At 40.8% G+C, this 19,926-nt stretch overlaps 1 protein-coding gene across 2 annotated transcripts in view; it reads left to right on the top strand.

The window, feature by feature from the left end:
* Positions 1 to 10,131: 10,131 nt before the first annotated feature.
* The window catches only part of Usp6nl (USP6 N-terminal like), a 129,314-nt gene continuing 119,519 nt past the window's right edge, over positions 10,132 to 19,926 (top strand). The window contains exon 1 of one of the 2 annotated variants that reach the window (XM_051194843.1): positions 10,132 to 10,182. The gene's annotated coding sequence lies outside the window, so the exon portion shown is untranslated. Of the gene's footprint in view, positions 10,183 to 10,663; positions 10,814 to 19,926 lie in introns of those variants that run through there. The other variant, XM_051194842.1, reaches the window with a different exon arrangement.

Genomic DNA, 19,926 nt, shown 5'->3' with positions numbered 1-19,926 from the left:
ATGGAGTTTGAAGTAGAGAAGACCTTTAGATTGTCTCATTGTACCATCTAGTTAGGGCTAGAGTGACTTCTCTTGAAGTGCTTGACTCTGCTGCTGTAGTTTAGGTTTGCTGGCTGTATTGTTACCCTGCTTTCCACTGACAAGCTCAGCCCTGTTGTGGGATATTTGTACACTGTGTGATGATATATTGCTGTGATTGGCTTAATAAAGAGCTGAACGTCCAATAGGTAGGCAGGAGGTACAGGCGGGACTTCAGGGCAGAAAGAGGACATAGGCAGAGGAAGCAGAGCACCAGGGAGATGCGAGGAGACAGGGTGAGGAAACAGGACATGCAAGATGGAAGAGAGGTAATGCCGAGTGGTAGACTATGTATTAATAAAAACATAGGTTAATTTAGGTTATAAAAGCTAATGGGACAAGCCTAAGCTGAAGCCAAGCTTTTATAATTAATAATAAATCTCTGTGTCATTATTTGTGAGCTGGCAGCCCAGAACTTAACACTTTCCAAAGCAGATAAGACATCAGACTCTGATTGTATGTCATAGTTCTTCATCTCCCTACAAGTTCCACAATAGTGGCAGCTTTATTGTTTTATTCATGTTGAATAAACAGTTACTGCCCATACGGTATAACACAGATGAACACTCATGAAGTACTCAATAAATATGCTGATTAAATGAACAATGAATATTGCTTATTTAATACCAAGATTCAGCATTTAGTGAATTAAAAATAACACCTTACCAGTTTCAGAGCCATTTTATTTTTCCCAGAGAGTAAGTCATATTCTTTTTCTATCTATTGCCTAGTGAACTAAATCTAAACTCCTTACTCAGTCATTTGAAGTGTTCCATGATGCACTCTCAAGTTACCCTCACAGGATTACTAATTTTCATCTGACACCAGTGGTCCAGTTAAAATGGATATTAACCTCTATTTTTATAAAAATGGACCTTGACACTCTTCTGCCACATGACTGGGTAACACCATCTCTTTTATTAAGACTGCGTCAATGACCTTGGGGAGCATTATACTGGCTCCTTAATACCCTTTTTTTTTCCCTTTCTTTTTCTTTTCTTTCTTTTTTCTTCTTCCTTCCTTCCTTCCTCCCTTCCTTCCTTCCTTTCTTTCGTTCTTTCTTTCTTTTTTGGTCATTTGCCCAGTTTATCATTTGAGAACCATATGTCTCCTATGTGGAAGAAGCCCAGTTCCAACTGTCAATGTGTGAAGAAGAGATCGATTAACATAAGCTTCCATTGTACCCATTGCTAGCCCTGCAGGGATGGAGTTCATGTCAGAACAGGCCTCAAGACAAGCAACCCTTGGCTAGGAGTTGACTTCTTTTTCTGAACGAGGCTTGGGACTCTGGAAACAGCTGGCAGCCATCTTGGGTGGGTGGAGAGGACAAATGCAGAGAAAGAAGCTGATGCAGAATCAGTGAAACACACTGGTGTTGTGAACCAGCCATCTTTGTTACTTAGATGCATCTGTGTGGTTTTGTTATTGCTTATAATTCTACTGTCGTTAATCTCAGTGTCTGGCCACAGCACTTTCTCACAGCATTTCCTGAATACTTCCTGCTTGTCCATAGGAATAATATATGATGTGAATAAATGCAGATATAGATTGTGGTAGAATCCACATTCTATTCATATTCTTGGCTAACCAAGATTTATTAAAGAAACACTGTCAAGAGTAGGTAAATTCTTGTGGCTATAAAGTTAACCTTGGTCAATGGATTTACCTTGTTTTTATAGAAATTATATAGCTTAAAATTTTATACTAAATGCCCAAACCATAAAACTTTAAAAACTATATAAAATAAAAAAAAAAAAGGAAAAAAAAAACTTTAAAAACAAGACACAGGGATATTCATTGTTTTGGATTTGGCAATAGACAAGTAAAAGTGATGGGAAAAATACAATAAAAGAAAAAAGTAGATAAATTAGATATCAGAAAATTTTTTTTAAATGTTCATCAAAGGATATTATCAATAAAATGAAATAATAAACTGTAGAATAGGATAAAATATTTCCAAATCATATATGTGATAAGAGGATCTATAAAGAACATTTATAACTCAATGAAAAATTTAAACAACCCAATTAAAAATATGATCAAATGACCTGAATAGATGACAGTTTTTCAAAGAAGTTATGCAGAGTACTAATATGCACCTGGAAGATAATCAACATTATTTGTTATTAGGGAAATGCAAATCAAACCACAAGATACCACTTCGTGCTCACAGGGATGGCTATAATCATGAAAACAGAAAATAGCAAGTGTTTATGGAGAATGTGGAGAAATTGAAACCCTTGTGCACAGTTGGTGGGAATGTAAGCCATTGTAAAAACAGTTTGGTGCCTCCTTAAAAAGTACCTCCTTAAACACAGAACTACAATAGGACCAGCAACTCACTCCTAAGCACATTCCTGAAATAATGAAAAATAATTACTCAAGCAAATACATACATGTTTATAACAGCAATTTTCATTATAGCCTAAAGGTTGAAAAAATGAAATGGTCAGCCATACTAACCAATTGTGATATGTATAATTATCCACGTATAAAGGAAATGTCAATACATGCTATAATCTGAATGAACTCCAAAGACATGTTAGTGAAAGTAACGATAGATATAAAGTCCCATATCATAAGACTGCATTTATGTAGACTATTTCGGCATCTGTCTATAGAAACAAAGGAGATTAGTGGGTGCCAGGACCTATGTTTGAGTGGAAAATGAGGATACAAGTTTAATGAGCATGGGGTAATGAAAGCATTTGGAAATTGGCAGAAGTAGCCATATACTATCATGGGTGCACTAAACACTACTGAGATGTTCACTTGAAATAGTTGATTTTGTGTCACACGAATTTCAGGTAAATGGACAGTAGCAATATTGTTTGTGACTAAGTTAGCATGAGGAAAACATAGTGACACAACTCAACACTTAGCTTCTGAGTGGTTTCCAAATTTTCATTACTAAATATCCTGACCCTTTGCTAAAGTAGTAAATTGGCAGTGGCAGAAAGTGTGTTACCTGAAGCATAGGCTATGGGCTACTGAGGTAGGGAGATGGGCAAGGCTTTAAACACCATTACCCTCACAGTATCAAGTTCAGTTTTTCATTGATTGTGATGGTTTGAATAGGGATGGGCCCCATAGACTCATGTGTTTGAATGCTTGGCCCATAGGGAGTGACACTATTAGGAGGTGTGGCCTTGTAGGAGGAAGGGTGTAATTGTGTGGGCTGGCTTTGAGGTCTCATATGCTCATGCTATGCCCAGGGTAGCAGCCAGCCTCCTGCTGCCTTTGGATCAAGATGTAAAACTCTCAGCTCTTCCTCTAGCACCATGTCTGCCTGCATGCTGACATTTCCCACCATGATGATATGGACTAAACCTCTGAAACTGTAAGACAGCACCAATGTCTTCCTTTATAAGAGTTGCTGTGGTCATGGTGTCTCTTCACAGCAATAGAACTCTAATAACTAAGGCACAGATCATGGTTTCACTTTAGTCCTGGTGAATGTATCAGCTATGGAGTCTTGGTTGGTGATAGGATATGTGCTGTTAGTACAAGCAACATTTCAAACACATAGCAATCTCCCTTTCTGGCCAAGGGAGTAGGCATCAGGCTTAGAGCCTTCTTAATAATCAGTTTTAATACTATTTTATTTTCAGTGTGTTCATTTTTATTAATGACATCACATTTGTGTTCTACTGTTCTGATTTGCATTTTACTTTAGATATTTTTTCAAATATGAATTTATTTATGTAGGAATGAATCAACTTAAAGGAAAACAATTAGAAAGTGATAATATAAATATAAAAAGAATGAGAATTGTTTGAGAGGGAGGGTTATTTGATCTTGGAATATTAGATGGGATATCTAATAACAAAACATATTTTCATTCGGCACACACACTCATTGACTAGCATCTGAACTTCCCTTTAGCCATCCACTCTCGGTGTGGAATCCAGAATCCAGAGCCCTGAGACTCTCCCCATGCAGCTGCAGACACAACAGGAAGCACCTCCCCCATCCTCAGAGCTTTTATGGAAAATTCTATAGTGGGGCTGGGGATTGGGCCCAAGCCTGTTTAGCATATGAGGGCCCAGGTTTGCACCCTAGCACTGTAAGAAACAAACTACTCTAGCAATAGAAACTGTTTCACTCAGTGAATATGCTGGGTGTTGGGTGAATCAGAAAGGCTGGATGCCCAGGAGCTGTGACACCCCATGTTCTGCAGCAGAACAGTTCTGATAATGTGTAGAGCCCTCATGGAATCTGAGGACTTTGTTTCTACAGCAGCTGACAGGAGGGGTTTGGTAGATGTTCACTTTTGAAATGAAGCTAGCTAGGAGGCCCCAGCACACATGCACACACCCCTGACAGTCATCAGCTGCAAAACTGTAAGGCAGACATGGCATGGGCAGTGATAACATGGGCAGCGATGATCTGCCACTTGCTGCGATTTCTAATCTGCTGCAGTAGCTTAAGATGATCCACAGTTTATATGGAATTACTGGAAAGTTTTGGCTTTTCTTACTCTTCATCCTTCTACACATTCCAAAGACTTCAGAAGCCTCTGTTTCTCTATATCGAATGTCATTCTGCTGTTAATAACCTTGAATAATTTCATTTTTTTCTGACCAAATCCTTATTGAAATGTTATTTCCTTTAAATTTAGAAAAAAAAAACCTACCCTTGTATTTGAATAGTCTTATGATAATTGTGTTCACTACTATCTGCTGGGCTAAGCATTTTGCATGCATGATCTTATTTAGTTCTGTAAAGGTCCTATGAACAGCTTTTTTCACTATCCTCATTTTTGCAGAGGAGAGAGATAAGGCCCAGGGTCACACAGCCATGCCGTGTCTTAGAGCTGGCAAACAGCCGAGCTTCAGGATTTGATTCCGGGGTTTTGACTCCAATAGACAGTGATGAAACATACTAACATTTTGCAGCAAAATGAAAAACCACTTTAAGATAAAAAGTGTAAGTAGCCAGGCATAGTGATGCATGCTTATAATCCAGCATTGAGCACCCTGAGGCAGAAGAATAGCTTTGGAATCTGAGGACATTTTGGGCTACAAAAGAAGTTCAAGGCCAGCCTGGACTACATAGCAAGCTTCTGCCTTGAAACCAAAGCTCCAACCAACACCACCTCCAAAGAAAAACCAGGAATAGTCTATGGAAGGTTTAGTTGTCACCATTTAGCTGCCAAAGATATATAAAACATTTTCAAAATTATAGATTAAGAAATATCTTATATAATAGATATTAAGAAATAGTGGACTAGCAAGCAGAAAGAATAAACGAGGCAGATTAAAACTTTTTTTTTTTTTTTTTCATCTGTAGCCTCATTTTCAAGAGTCTTGAGTCTGGCTGCTTGAGACCCTTATGTCTTTTCCTTTTTAGTCAGAGTAGGTTGTCAAGGACTTATTTCATGTCTGAGTCAAATGTAATTGAAAGTACTGTGTATTTACTTTGATCAAGGTCATTATGTTGCTTCACAGAGTCCAATAATGTATCATTCCACCTCAAAGCAGAGAACCAGACAAAATTAGAAACTTCTCAATAAAAAAAGATGCCCTTGAATTCCCCAGAATCCACAGTCGTTTTCCTCGTTTTCATAGCTTGACCTGTGTCCATGGCACTTCTGCTAACTTTGATGATACCACTTTATTATTAACACTGTAGGTAAGATATGTCTAAATACAGCTTTAGCACTGTGTGTGTGTGTGTGTGTGTGTGTGTGTGTGTGTGTGTGCTTATGGGTGCATGCGTGTGGGGACTCATGCATAGTGTGTGTGTGTGTGTGTCTGCACGTGTGTGTGCTTATGGGTCCATGTGTGTGGGGACTCATGCATAGTGTGTGTGCGTGCGTGTGTGTGTGTGTGTGTGTGTGTGTGTGTGTGTGTGTGCTGTGCTTATGGGTCCATGTGTGTGGGGAGGGACTCATGCATAGTGTGTGGATGTGGTTATGGATGCATGTGTGTGGGGAGGGACTCATGCACAGTGTGTGAATGTGCTTGTGGGGGCATGTGGCAGGGGCAGGGGCGGGCTCCTGCACAGTGTATAAATGTGTGCAGGCCAGAGGTTAACCTTGGATGTCATTCCTCAGGAGCTGTTCTCCTTGCTTTTGTTGGAGATAGGGTCTCAACTTGTCCTGGAGCTCACTGATTATGCTAAGCCGGCTGACCAGAAAGCCCCAGGGATCTGCCAGTCTCCACCTCCCCAGTACTAGGACTGTAAGAGTGTGCCATCATGCCTGACTTTTTCACATAGGTTCTGGGGATTGAACTTGGATTTTCACACTTGTGTGGCAAGCACTTTGCTGACTGAGCCATTCATTCTTAATTTAGTGTGCTTTTCCTCCAGTTTTGAGACAAATGATACTAAACTCCATTGCTAAATAAAAACAGCAATTTATTGCTGTTATGGTTCCCCATGCTGCCTGGGCTCACTGACCAGGAAGGTCAGTCATCACTTAGGGTTTCTCAGGGAGTTGTTCAGCTGGGACTCCAGGTGTGCAACTGCCAGGCATCCTCTCTCGTGTGGCCATAAGTTGAGTTTGGCTGCTGTTGGTGGCAGGCTCAGGAGAGGCTGATTGTCTAGTATGCCTTGTGCAAGCTGCCTGGGTTTTTTACCTGACAGTGTTTGAATTCTAAAAGAAAGTGCACAAAGCTTTTCACAGACCCAGGTACAAACCTTGAGGATTCCGCTGTTCTCACCTTAGAAATCACTCTGCCTCATTTCCACCAAACTCTTGTTTTGGGAGACAGAAGTGAGTCACAGGGCCATTGCAGATGTAAGAGGAGTGTCACTAACAGTGTGTGAGTATTGGTAGGAATGGTTTATCGGGAGGTTTCCTTGGAAAACTACCATACAGCATTCATAGAGTTTAAAAGTTTATTTTAAAAAATGTACATGAAGGCCAAAGTTTTATCACTCTAAAATGAAGACAAAATTTTCAATATCTTCTACTTGTGTGCATTTTAATATTTAAATTTCATCCATTTAATGAAACTTTAAAAAGTAAATAATGGGGCTGGTGAGATGGCTCCCTGTGTTGAAGCACTTGCTGTCAATCCTGATGACCTGGGTTCAGTCCCTGGGACCTACAAGGTAGAAGGAGACAACTAATTCCTGAAAATTGTCCTCTGAGTGCCACGCTTTTGCCATAATGAATAAACTATATGCAGTAAAAATAATGGCATAGCAAGCCGGGTATGGTGTCACACTCCTTTAGTCTCAGCACTTGAGAGGGAGGCAGATCTCTGTGAGCTCAAGAGTGAATTCTAGGACAGCCAGGGCTACACAGGGAAACCCTGACTCAAAAACATAATAATGGCAGTGCATCTGAGAGCTGGTGGGAGGGAAGCTGAAGTATGGCAGATGGAAGGTCAGCAGACACAAAGTCTTCCAGAGCTATAACATAATGACACATCTAAAAAATGTTCCAGACTCATTCAGACTCATTACAGATTTCTGGCAGACCATGATAACTGTCTTACTGATTAGGAACAGGATGGCTGTGAGCACAAAGCAGATAATGACAACTTCGGTAGTTGAAAACGAGTCATCCTTAAATTTTTTTGAGTCACAGATCTGTTTGAGCATGTGAGGAAATTAGAAACTTCTCTTTGTATATAAAACGGGGTATTGATTCACCTTTGTGTTCTTTCCTTCTAATGTTCTTTCCTTACTCTCCCTTTCTTCTCTTTTCATTCTTTCCATATTTATTCAGAGGGAACTGACTCTGGCCAGAGAGCAACTAGACCAAAGAACAGAATAGGACAGGCACGCATGTTCCTAGATAGGAGGACTCCCAAATCTCTTAGAACACTATTCGTAAGACCATCCCAGATCATTGTAACAAACTCTATGCAGCTTCTTATAACTTTATTATTCCACCCATAGAATCTTCAGTGTGGCTCTGCCATCAATACTTTCTCTTTGAAACTGAAGGGCAATTTAAAAATTTTATTTTTTTATTTTAAAGGAACATAACACAAACCATGTGGATGTGGCTTTTTCAATGGCATTTGGTCTATGGGTGTTGACTGGTCTGTTTTATTTACTATTTATTTATTTTCACCATGGTGAATCACATACAGTGGTAGATAGTACTGACTTTCTAGTCAACAGAAGATTCCTAGGGAATTTCAGAAATGACTGCAGGATGAATCATGCTAGGTCTCCTAGAGCCTTCATCTCACCTCTTGCTTAGTGAGCTGTTTGCTCTCATCCCTGAAGCTAAGTGGACCATATAGCCATGGATTCACATTGCATAGTGTCAGTTTACAGGAGACGGTAGGAACAACTCCATTTCATCCATATTTTTGAAGATGAAAGTAAAAGCTGGGTTTTTTTTTTTTAATTTCCCCATGTTCTATATTTTCATGTTCTCACCACAAATTGTACTCTTGACGCTAGTTATTATGGTATCTTGTGGGAAATTTAAACGTACTTTTTTCTTGGCACTATTATAAATATTGTCATTAGTATAACATAACTTGCAAAAATGAAATACAAATGTCAATCTCTTCTCTCATCATGTGAAATGAAAGATAGTTCTAAATGTTTTCATTGGAGATACAAACTATTTATTCCTCTTTTTAGTTTACTTTTTTTGGTATTTTATTGACTGTAGGCTGTTATCCCCTTCTTCCCCCCCCCCCCAGCTGAAGGACATCTTGGTATGTAGCACATTAGAGAGACCATAATCATGGAGTGAATATAATCTAAATATACATTTTTAGAGCAGGAGATGGTAAACTACTACCCCAAGGCTCACATGTTCCTATTTATGTAAGTTTTCAGTGAAATGCAGCCACCCTTATTATTGAATATATTTCTAAATATTTATAATCTACATAATCAGAATGTTAAGTGTGAAGTTGAGCCAACAGTGCTGACAATTAAGTTCAGAATACAGTATTATTACACTAATATATACAAAACAATATGACATTTCTACTTCAGTTTGTGAAATAAGCTTGTGACCAAGGGTGTTACTCCAAGTCATTGGTGTTTTTGTATTTGCAGTGACATTTCTGAATGAGTTCTCTTGAACCTCTGTGGGGTTCCCAAAGTATCTTAAAGAGAAGGTCATTTAATTCACTGAGAATCTTTTGGAGGACTTCTGCAATCTGCAGGGTACAATGTGTGTTCAAAGACATGGAGGTGGTGGGTCTTTCACAAACGGAGAGGCTTTAGTGATTTGCTAATTTGGGAATCCTATACCTTTTGGAGAAATATTGGAGTGCTGAAACATTTATTATGTCTTTCCAACTTCTGACCTGATTTTCATTTAACCAGTTGTGCCATTTTGCACATACCTGAATAAACAAAACAACGACAACAACAAACTACCAAAAGTAGGATCTGTGAGCCTGGTTTAAACGAAGACCCCAAAGAATACATTCTTACTATCTTATTGTCTTTAAACAGGGATGCAGCTCGAAGTTCCTGCGTGCACCCCTGGATTCCACTCACAGGCCCCGCCCACCTCCCCAGGACTTAAGGTTAATATGACAACATTTAAGAGACAGAAGGGCCTTAGAGACCTAATCTCTTCACAGGTGTTAAAAATCTGCATGCAGAGGAAGGGACTGCCACTCAGCCTGTGGTTCCTTCCCTTTGGTCCTTAATTGCACACAGCATGCAGTCATGAGCATCAGGTTTCACCAGCTAGGGAAAGAGAGAGTAACAGCAGTGCAGAGTTGCCAGCTTTAGTAATTCCAGTTCCTGGAAACAAGCACAGAAGCCTTTTCGTTACTTGCACACCCAAACTTTTGTAGCTTCCATTGAATAAATCATTTAACTGTCAGCAAATTATAGTGTTGGGAATAGTTTACATCATCTCTTTTTCACAGAAGCTTTTAATGGAAGACCGTGGAGATTAAGACGCCTGACAACGTCCTGGACACAAAAAAGAAAGCTGACCTAGAGAAAGATGGGGCAGAGATGAACACTGAACACGTCTTAGGCAGCAGAAGGCTCACTCACGGTAGCCTACTTAAAAGTTGTGCCGATCTGAACACTTGACATCAATGCCTGAAAATTGACTGTGTGACCTTGTGTTAGTAACAGCGCCACTTTATTGACAGATCATCATGGTGCATACAGCAAGCATTCGCTTGTGCAGGGAACTTCGTGAGGCAGGTACGATTACCACCCCACTTCACCGGTGCAGACCCTGAGTTGAAGAGAAAACCGAGTGCAGTGGGCAAGGTTGGGCCCCATATGCAAAATGCACCCCCTGCTCTGTTGCCTGCTCCCAGGTGTCAGACACCGCAGTGGTTCAAGGCCGTCTGTGGTTCTGGAGCAAACCCTGGGCGCTGTCCGGCCCACGGTCCTCGCTTCCTGCGGAGGGGCTGGGGGCGGGGACGGGGGCGGCGGGGGCTCGGCCTTGCCTGCAGCCCGGCGGGAGCGCGCCCGGCGGGAGTGCGGGAGCAGCGCACGTGCCGCCGGGAAGGCAGGGGCAGCCTGCCCGCGCCAAGATGGCGGCGGCCGCCGCGGCCGCAGCGGCGACTGTTGGCGGCCGGTGAAGCGGGCGGGGCCGGCGGCGCGGAGGCGGGGTCCCGGGCGAGCCGCCCTGGGGAAGGCGGGGGCCGTTTCCATAGCGGCGGCGGCAGGAGGTGTCGCGCCGGGGAACTTCCTGGTTCCCGGGCTCGGCTTTGCCGGGAGCCTCCTGGAAGGGAAACAATGGGGCGGAGGGCACTGCGGTAGCCGCCGCCACCGCGCCGGACCCGCTCGGCCTCCCGCGACTGGCCGCCGCCGGGACCGCCCTGAGGTAACTTCCTTTTCTCCCGTGTCGCTGCTAGAGGGGCTGGAGGGGTCGAGGGCGAGGGGCCCGGAATGGAATTGCCCCGGGCAGCCGGACGCCGCCATTCCCGGCCCGGGGCAGAGGGCACGCGGCGGCGGTGCGGCCTGGACCGAGCCGGCTCACCCAGAGCCCGCGCGCAGTGTGGCGCGCGCCGGGGGTCCGCGGTGTGATTGGCAGGCGGGCGGGCGCGGGCCCGGGGCCGGGAAACGTCCAGCGCAGCGTGCAGACCCCCGGAGAGGCCGAACCCTTTGGCCGCCATCCTCCTCCACCCTGGTGCAAGTTTCGGTCCCTGGGGAGACGTGTCTCCCTCACAAGTTTCAGTTGCGTCCTGCGGGAGCGCGAGTGGGCAGGACCCAGGCAAACTTCGTTCTCTGAAAAAACGATTGCCTGGATGCCGCAAGAACTTTGTTTGGAGCAGCCTCGGGGAGGATGGGCGTGAGGGAGGGATCTGGAAAGCCTGGAAATCTGTGCACCCTTGCGAAGTTTTACAGGATACCTCGGAGCTCGCAGGTGTTTTAATGCCCGCAAACGACAAATCTGACTCCATGGTGGGACGTTCATACAAGTTGAGCATTGGATATCTCTGGGCTCTATTTAGCCACCCCTTGTTTAATCAACAAATATTTATTTTATTTTTAAAGTTAGCTGACATCACATTTTCGAATAAAGTGTGCGTTAGTAGATTCTCCTCATTCATTTCATAGAAAATTTTAGATGACTTTAATATGCTTTGTGCCATATGGATTGGAAAGACTCGGTGAATCGGGCCAATACCCAGTCTTTAAGAATAATGTGACATGAATGCAAGTAGTAAGGACAGTGTCCTAAATATTCTTGCTGGAAGAATTCAATCGTGGATCAGGTTTTTTTCCCTCTTTCCCTTCCTTCCTTGTACGTATCATTTATCTACCTATCTATTTGTCTGTCTGTCTGTCTATCTACTATCTATGAGACAGTTAATATTTCATAGTTTAGAAAAGTTTTTCAGGACGTTTGAGATCACCTCTGGCCAGTTCTTTCCCATCTTGAATCTCTGCAAAGTTTTTGTCGGGGTGTTGAAGGGGGGCACTAGGGTGGAGTTTAAATTTTTTTCCCTTTAAGTTATCTTAGTAATCAATAAACTGGCACAGGGTGAACAGTGTCTCATTCCTTCACTCCCTAAGACCCCATAATTAATAAAATATCTTCTAGTTTCTCATAATTTTATAAGAGAAATTGTAAGCATGGCACCCTTCACTCCTTAAGGTGGATGATTGGTCCTAGTTTGTACTCTCCACAGGTCATTAAGCTATACGTCGAAATGGAAAAGGAAATTATACTGATAACAGTGTAAATTAACTTTGGAAGGAAATACACAGTCCTAATTGCAAGGATAGGGGTCCCTAGTTAAAGAATCAGTGAGTTCTCACAGAACTATTTGAGAAGCATCATCCTTTGCCAAACTTTCATCAGAGTTTGGGTCCTGAGCCTTGGTGCTGGCTGCTACTTACCCTTCCTTCAACTCAACTGTATAGCTCTGGGTTGTGCTTGGTTCTGCTGAGTATAATCCATTACAGCCTCCCCTTTAAAATATTAAGATTTATTATTTTATGTGTATGAGTGTTTTGCCTGCATTTGAGTGTGAACACCATATGTGCGCCTGTTGCTGTCAGGGGACAGAAGAGGGTGTCAGAACCCCTGGATCTGGAGTTGTGATTATGAGCCATCCTGGATGCTGAGAGTCAAACCTGGATCCTCTGGAAGATCAGCAAGTGTTCCTAACAACTGAGCAGTCTCTCCTGTCCTGCATCCCTCCCTGAGCAGTGTTTTGTTAGGCAGGCAACCCTCAGTGAGGACAGCTGGTCTGGTGTAAACAAGTCAGTAAGTAGAAGGCTTGGTGTTGGGTGTAAATTGACTGATCATCTTCAAGCATTGTACAGGAACCAGCAGATCCAGTCTGGGTCTCCAGTGCCAGGCAGATGGCACTGGTCTATCTTTGCCATCTTCAAATTATTGTGATAGTTTGTAGCCAGTAAAGATGGTTGAAGAAAGCCAGTGAGTTCAACCTTGTAGCCAATTGAGAACAAAATTATTGAAAAGTAAAGGAATGTTAAGCCGGCAGTGGTGGCACACGCCTTTAATCTCAGCACTCAGCACTCGGGAGGCAGAGGCAGGCAGATCTCTGTGAGTCCTCCGAGGCCAGCCTGGTCTACAGATCTACCAGAGAAACCCTGTCTTGGGGGGGGGGGAACCCCACAAAACGAAACAAAAAAGTTAAGGAATGTTAAGGAAGTTTAGAAGTCAGCCAAAAAAATTAGAATACCAAAACTAAGAATTGCTACTTCAGATAGAATGAGACATTTTCTGGATTTTGAGTTTAATTCTACCTTAACCATCCTTGTTTTGTAACTAGTGCAATTCAGACTAATTATCATAGACTCACAGTTTGTCCCTTCAGTGTAATTTGTGAAAAGCATTTTTCCATCTGTAAAATGTGATCTAATTATATATTAGAGAATTATTTTCCCCTCTAAAAAGGTTTGTACCATGTTTACAGTCAACATAAGAATTGCAATTTGAAGAGCGTCTGACCTGTAGCACACTTCCATGTATACAGGGATTAGAGGGTGTGGGCATTGGAGTCACAGGGACGATTCTCCACTGGCTAGTGTTATTTACAGGTTTTACCATCTCATGACTTAGTTTAAAAAAAAAATTCTCTGTAACATTAGGATATTTTGAGGGTGAGGAGAGTGTACATAGTAACTGAGCTGGGTTGGTGTCCAGTGAGCCCAGGCATCCTCCTGTCTCCCTACTCCCTAGTTTATGCTTGGGTTTAGTTTACTTCCAAGTTGTTCTTTCTTTTGGGATTTGGTATTTTAAGTTCTTAGTTGAAATCAAGGGGATGGTTCACTTGATATTTCTCATACTGTGACACTTTGCCTTCTTAGTGCAGTGTAAAATCTCAGGCACTTGTTTTGATCAGGCAGCAGTTTCCTGGGATAAAGAAGCCCAAGGGTGCTATGCTCTCCATTTTGGATCCTTAATCTCTTCTGGACTGTGTTTGCTCTCTCCTTAGTATCTTGTCAGTTCTTGGATATATCCTTTTAAAAAAGTATATAGTGTGCATACTACAGTGTGTATTACTAGTCTTAAATGCATGTCATGAAGATTTTTAATAATGTAATTAACTGTAATTTAACTCAGTTCAATCTGTAGAGTATTTCATGTGCCCCAGAGGTTTATTACAATTGTTTCCAATCAGTATCCTCTTTCTGCCTTGTATCTAGCTAGGTCTTAATTTTCTATCACCATGGGTTAGTCTTGCCTCTTTTAGTTTTTTTTTTATAGACATAATGTCATACAACAGATACTGTGTTGTATTTGGTTTCTTTCATTCACATTGTATCGTGTAAGTGAGTTTCATTTATGTTGTTATATGTAGCTGTTTCTTTTTATTGTCCAGTATTTGTTTTAGTTACTCTGGCTACCTAAAAAATTGTTCAGGGGTGTAGATTGAAACAGTGGGGTTATTTGCTTTCTCCACACATCTGCAATTTGGGCAGTGCTTATGTCTGTTTCCCTCAGTTTCAGGTCAGGTTGCTTGAAGGCCAGGCCTAGTATTGTATGAAAGATTGCTTCTCTGTCTGAGAGTTGGTGATATGACACTTAGATGCAGCCTAGCAGTATGGCTTGAGGTTGCTCACATGAGCTGTGTGGCTGGATTCCAAGAAAAAGGGAGAGGATTAGAGAGCTTGGGGGTTGAGGCACACAGAAGCTATATTGTCTTTGACACTTAGACTTGGCACTTCTGTACTATTAATGCCCATTGTGCATTAATTACTACTTGAGGCAGTTGTAAAATGCCCGTCTTGTAAAGGGACCCGTTTCTTGACTGGGAGAGACAAGATTCTAAAAAAATCATGCAGGATCATACTGCAGTAACTATTATCAGATTGCCACATTGGTGGCCTAATCCATGACTACTTATTAGTTTATCCATTCTACTTTTAATAGGCAATTAGGTTGTCCTCAGTTACTGGGTGCTATAATAGAGCTGCTGTGAACATTTTTACTTGTGTAGTTTGTTGGATATATGGACTTCTTCCTTTTGGCTTTCCCTAGGAATGGAACTGTTGACCAATAGGTAGACATACAGTTAGTTAGCTTTAGTAGTCATTTAGCAAACATTTGTTTATATTCTTGGTATTTTCAGTATCTTAAAACTACACATAGTGTATATTGTTTGGCCAGTTCTTTGTCTTCTAGGGAGATAGATGGTCTGGATATAACATTTGTGGAAATGCAGTTCCTTCTTTCTTCTTTCTTTTTTGTGCATGTGTTTGTGTGTATGGTGTGCATACCTGTATGTGTGCCTAGTGTCGTGTATAGGCACACCCGTGTAGGTAGACATGTGAAGACCCACGGCTGATATTAGGAGACTTGTATCACTCTTTACCTTACTCCCTTTACCTTACTCCCGGAGACAGTGTCTCAACTGAAGCAGGGTTTGCTATTTCTGCTAGTGTCAAGCTCGCCACCATGCTCCAGGAATTCCTTGCCATGCCGACCTAGCAGTTACATGGGTTCTGGAGACCCTGCATTCATCTTCTCTCTTGCCTGACAAAAGCACTGTTTTCTTAGCCCTGAGTGATCTCCCCAGTCCATGAAACTTTCTTTCATATGTAACACAGAGCTAGATGCTTAGTTATTGGAAAGTAGGGATTATGTAGAAGGGTGTGATTGGGGAGTACTAGGGCAGTTTTCAAAACATCATTTTATGGAATGTACTCAAAGATTATGTACATTAATTGATGGAGAGAGTGTTTTAGACTTTTTTTTTTTTTTTTTTTTTTTTTTAGAAATTCATTTTTAAAGACATTGAACAATGTCCCCTTAACAATGTATATCACATTTTGTTGATAGTCAGTGCTTTAGTATCAGTTTGAATCCTAAGCTCATTTCCCAGGATTACTTGGGGTTTATTTTCCTGACTAGTAACAAAAAATCTTCTCCAAGGTTAATCGTCATCATTGAGGATTGCCAAAAGAACACTATCTGGACTCTCAAACTTTGGGTTACATTTGACCACATTGTCATTTTAACAGTCAGTTTGACTTTTTCCCCCCTCAGGGGTCAATTGAATTTGCCCCTACCCCTCTTTAATGGAACATTTTAGACTGCTTTGTTTTGGTTCATACCTCATTTACTGTGATAGTTGATTTGTTGATCCTGCTTATGCTGAGGAAATTAGAATCTTTCCCAGCTTCTCATTTAATTAGGATTAGTTTAAAAGTCATAAATAACACAAGTTACAAATAGGACTTCAATATTATGTTTCAACTTTCTTATTTTATGAGACCAAAAATGTACCAGGACTATTAATGCATGCATCAACTTTATATTTAGTTTACTGGGGCATCTTCCACACTGGATCCCATTATACCTCTGGGTGCTAGTCAGCCTGGAAAACTTAGCTCTGGCTTTGCACACACAGGCCCAGGGAGGCCAAGTGAACTTCTTTTTGCAGTGGTTTCCTTGAGCGGCTTATAGACCCTCATCTTGCTGACTTCCATTCTCATCCACACTACCCTACAGATCTGTGTGTTTGCATCCTTTGCCTTGTTAGTTTTCTTATTTTTACTTAATCCTTTGCCTTGTAAGTTTTCTTATTTTTACTTAATACAGTGCCTAGAATACACCAAAGCCCTTGACTTACAGTTTCTGTTGGTACTTTCCTTCTGAATTTATTGTGTTTTAGGATGGCTGGAATCAAATTTGTCTTTTTGCTTCCTAAACTAGTTGGGTAGTTTTTATATATTGTCGCGTTGAGTTAATATTTATAAAAGAACAGGTAAGTGTATTATGGTGGTTAGAATCTAACTGCTCATGAATTCCTTGGATATAAGTCTTAGGATTATGTTTACTTTAAAATCTATTCTATCATGGTGTCTGCTTTAGTGCTCATTATATGGCAACCTGGAATTTTAGTGGACATTTTGAATGCTATCAGGCTTCTGAAAAGATAATTGTGTTCTTCATTTTGGCTTTTATTTGTGGAGCTTAGCCACTATATATAGTTCTGATATAATGGCATATCTAGTGTATATGGCAAATATAACATTATAAACTGCCCTTGAAAGCGCCTGCCTCTCTGTACCTGTTAGAAGTAAGGAAGATTTAGAAATGGCACTTGCTTTCTGAAATGCTTCTTGACCAGTGTAAACAAAGCCACTAAAATTTGATAAGCCTGCCTGGAAACCTAACTTAAATTCTAAAGGAGGAAAGGAAATTTGACCTTATCCTTATCTTATGCATCATTAGCATACCCATGTAAACAAACTGCTGAAACCAACCTGTTCATTCTTAGGCCCATCTCATTCTTTGATCTTGTTAGTGGGAAGCATTTTGTTGACTTAGTGAACAGAATAAACCTCTTTTCACTGTAGCAGTGACAGATTCACTGGACTTTTCTCTTGCTGGGAAAAGATTATAGGCTGTGGGAATTCAGCATTGTGTTTTATAGGTACACGTTGCTCTAGAGTATTGTTTATGGAAAGTCCAAGAATTATGTAATCACAAGGGTGAGATATGTCTCAGTTAATAATGACTGTAGTATTTACTGGAGTTATTTCTCCATCTAGAATAAGAAGTCATTACCTGGGTGGAGGTCTGCCCTGGCGTACATACTACTAGAACTAATGAACTGTCCCTGAATTAAGAAAGGAAGGTACTAGAATTATTAAAATATAAGCTTTGCAAGGGGTAGTATTTTGTTCATAGATTTGTTGGCTGGGCCTAGAATCATACCTGGCTCCTGGGAGTTGCTTAGGAAGGGTTTATCGAATGCCTAATAAATTTATATGTTGTCTTTTTTTTTTTTAAATTATAAAATCGCTTCATTCATTCATTCATTCATTCATTTTTTTGAGACAGTGTTTTATGTAGCCTTGCTTGCCCTGGAACTTTCTTTGTGGAACAGGCTGGCCTCATGTTCGTAGAGTTCTTTATGTGTCTGCCTCCTGAGTGCTAGGTTAAAGGTATATGCCACCATGCCAGCTTATATCATGTGTTTTAAATTAAAAAACTGAACAGTAGTCGTAAGTATTGGCTTGAGTTGGATGAAGCTTACTTTCTGATATTCCTTTCTTGATGATTCTGTGATGAAGGTGTGTGAAGGCCATTGCAATGTTTATTCATTTCTTGTCCTTAAATTTCTGGACAGTTTTAATGGACATGAGAGACTATTGATGATGAATTAACTAGTCAGCTATTTATTATTGGAATTTAAGTTTAAAATTTTGTGATATTATAATTAATGCTTGGATGAAGGAAATTTTCTTAAGTATTTTGTGGGACGGGGAAAGAGATGACTTTTCAACAAATAGTAATTTAGAAAAATGAGCTACATAGTAATACTACAGTACTACACAGCTGTGAAGGTGACGGGAGGCACTGCACTGGTTAGACAGCACAAATGATGCAGCTCTTTGGGTAGCCAGCTGTTCTGCACATGGCTAGTGTCTAACCAGATCTTTCCACATAAACAACACACCCCACAAACACCCACCTTGTAGTTTGTAGTAGAGCCGCCCCTCACTTGGATTTTTGTCTTTTACTCCTAAGGAATGAGTGAGTCACTACAACTGCTTCTCTCTCTTAATTGCTGTTTAGAAATTATAACTGCATTTAACACCTTATACATATAGCTACATGTTTATGTATTTAGATTTCCTGTGCCTTTGGAATGTTTTTGATTTTTTTATATTAGAATACTGTCAAATGTTAGATTCATAAAAGACATTACATATTGCATAAAGACTAACACAGTGACATCCATTCAGTTCCCTCTCTCAATTTAAGTGATGCTACCAGTCTGCTCCTGAATGACCTATCCCAGCCCACTGCTGGCTTGAGGAACCATCAGCCTCAATTCCCTTACTTCTCTTTATAGTTATTATGTATGCAGATACCTCTAAATAATGCATTGTTAACTTTATGTATTATGTAACATTATACAAATGATTTCATGGATCCTTCATATCACTGTGTATATACTTTTACAATATAGTAGACATGGCTATATATCAGTAATACTTCTGAGATTCTTTGTTTTTGGTTGTTATGCATACTTTTATTCATTTCACTGTTTCATAATGCTAAATGAAACAGATTATGTAATTAATTCTTCTGTAGAAATTTTGTATTTTGTTTCTTTTGCTGTTATAAGCAGTATTGTGCTAAGTTGCCCTTCTCCTTCTTTCTCTCTTATAGTCAGGAAAATTGTTAGGAAATTTTTCTTTTTTCTGGTATGATGCTAGGGATTGTATGTGCCAGGCAAGTGCTCTGCTACTGAGCTTTGCCCCAGCTCCACGATCTTTTCTGATTACATCCTAACTCAAACATGGCATAGTTATAGCCACATCTCTCTATTTTAGTCAGTATTTGCCAATTCTACATTTTTAATGCCTTAATTTCCAGCTTCTATATGCTTTACTTATTTAGATTTGTTTCCTATGATAAGTATGTGCCTAGATTTTTGGATAGAGTATTTTTAATTTGAAAATTCAGTGTTTTATTTTTGTTTTTTGCTTTTTTGTTATTGTTGTTGTCCTCTGTGCTGCTCCCCTTCCTCCCTCCCAATCAGGGTTTCTCTGTGTAGTCCTGGCTGTCCTGGAACTGGGTCTGTAGACCAGGCTGGGCTTGAACTCAAGAAGATCCATCTGCCTCTGCCTCCTGAGTGCTGGGATTAACAGCATACATCATCACCACCTCCCAGTTTAGTTAATTTGTTTTTAAAGTCAATGTCTTAAGATTTATTTTATTTTTACTTACATGTATGTGTGTGGATCTGTGTGTTTGCATATATGTGTACATGTGAGTGCAGATCTGGAGTTACAGGAATTTGTGAACCACCTGGCGTGGGTTCTGGGAGTCAAACCTGGGTCTTCTGCAGAAAGAGTCCTTGCTCTGTCATGCCGAGATTTCTCTCTTGCTCCTAAACTCAGGATCTTTATTCTCTGGCTTAGTCATCTATGGCTGTAATAATGTAGTTAACACAAAATTTCAGTGGCTGTCAGCAGGCAGCCATAGATCTGCAA

Source organism: Phodopus roborovskii, unplaced genomic scaffold (assembly GCF_943737965.1).
Source record: "Phodopus roborovskii unplaced genomic scaffold, PHOROB, whole genome shotgun sequence".
Taxonomy (NCBI): Eukaryota; Metazoa; Chordata; class Mammalia; order Rodentia; family Cricetidae; genus Phodopus; species Phodopus roborovskii.
The sequence above is the reverse complement of the archived record's forward strand: the minus strand, read 5'-3'. Positions and strand labels throughout refer to the sequence as shown.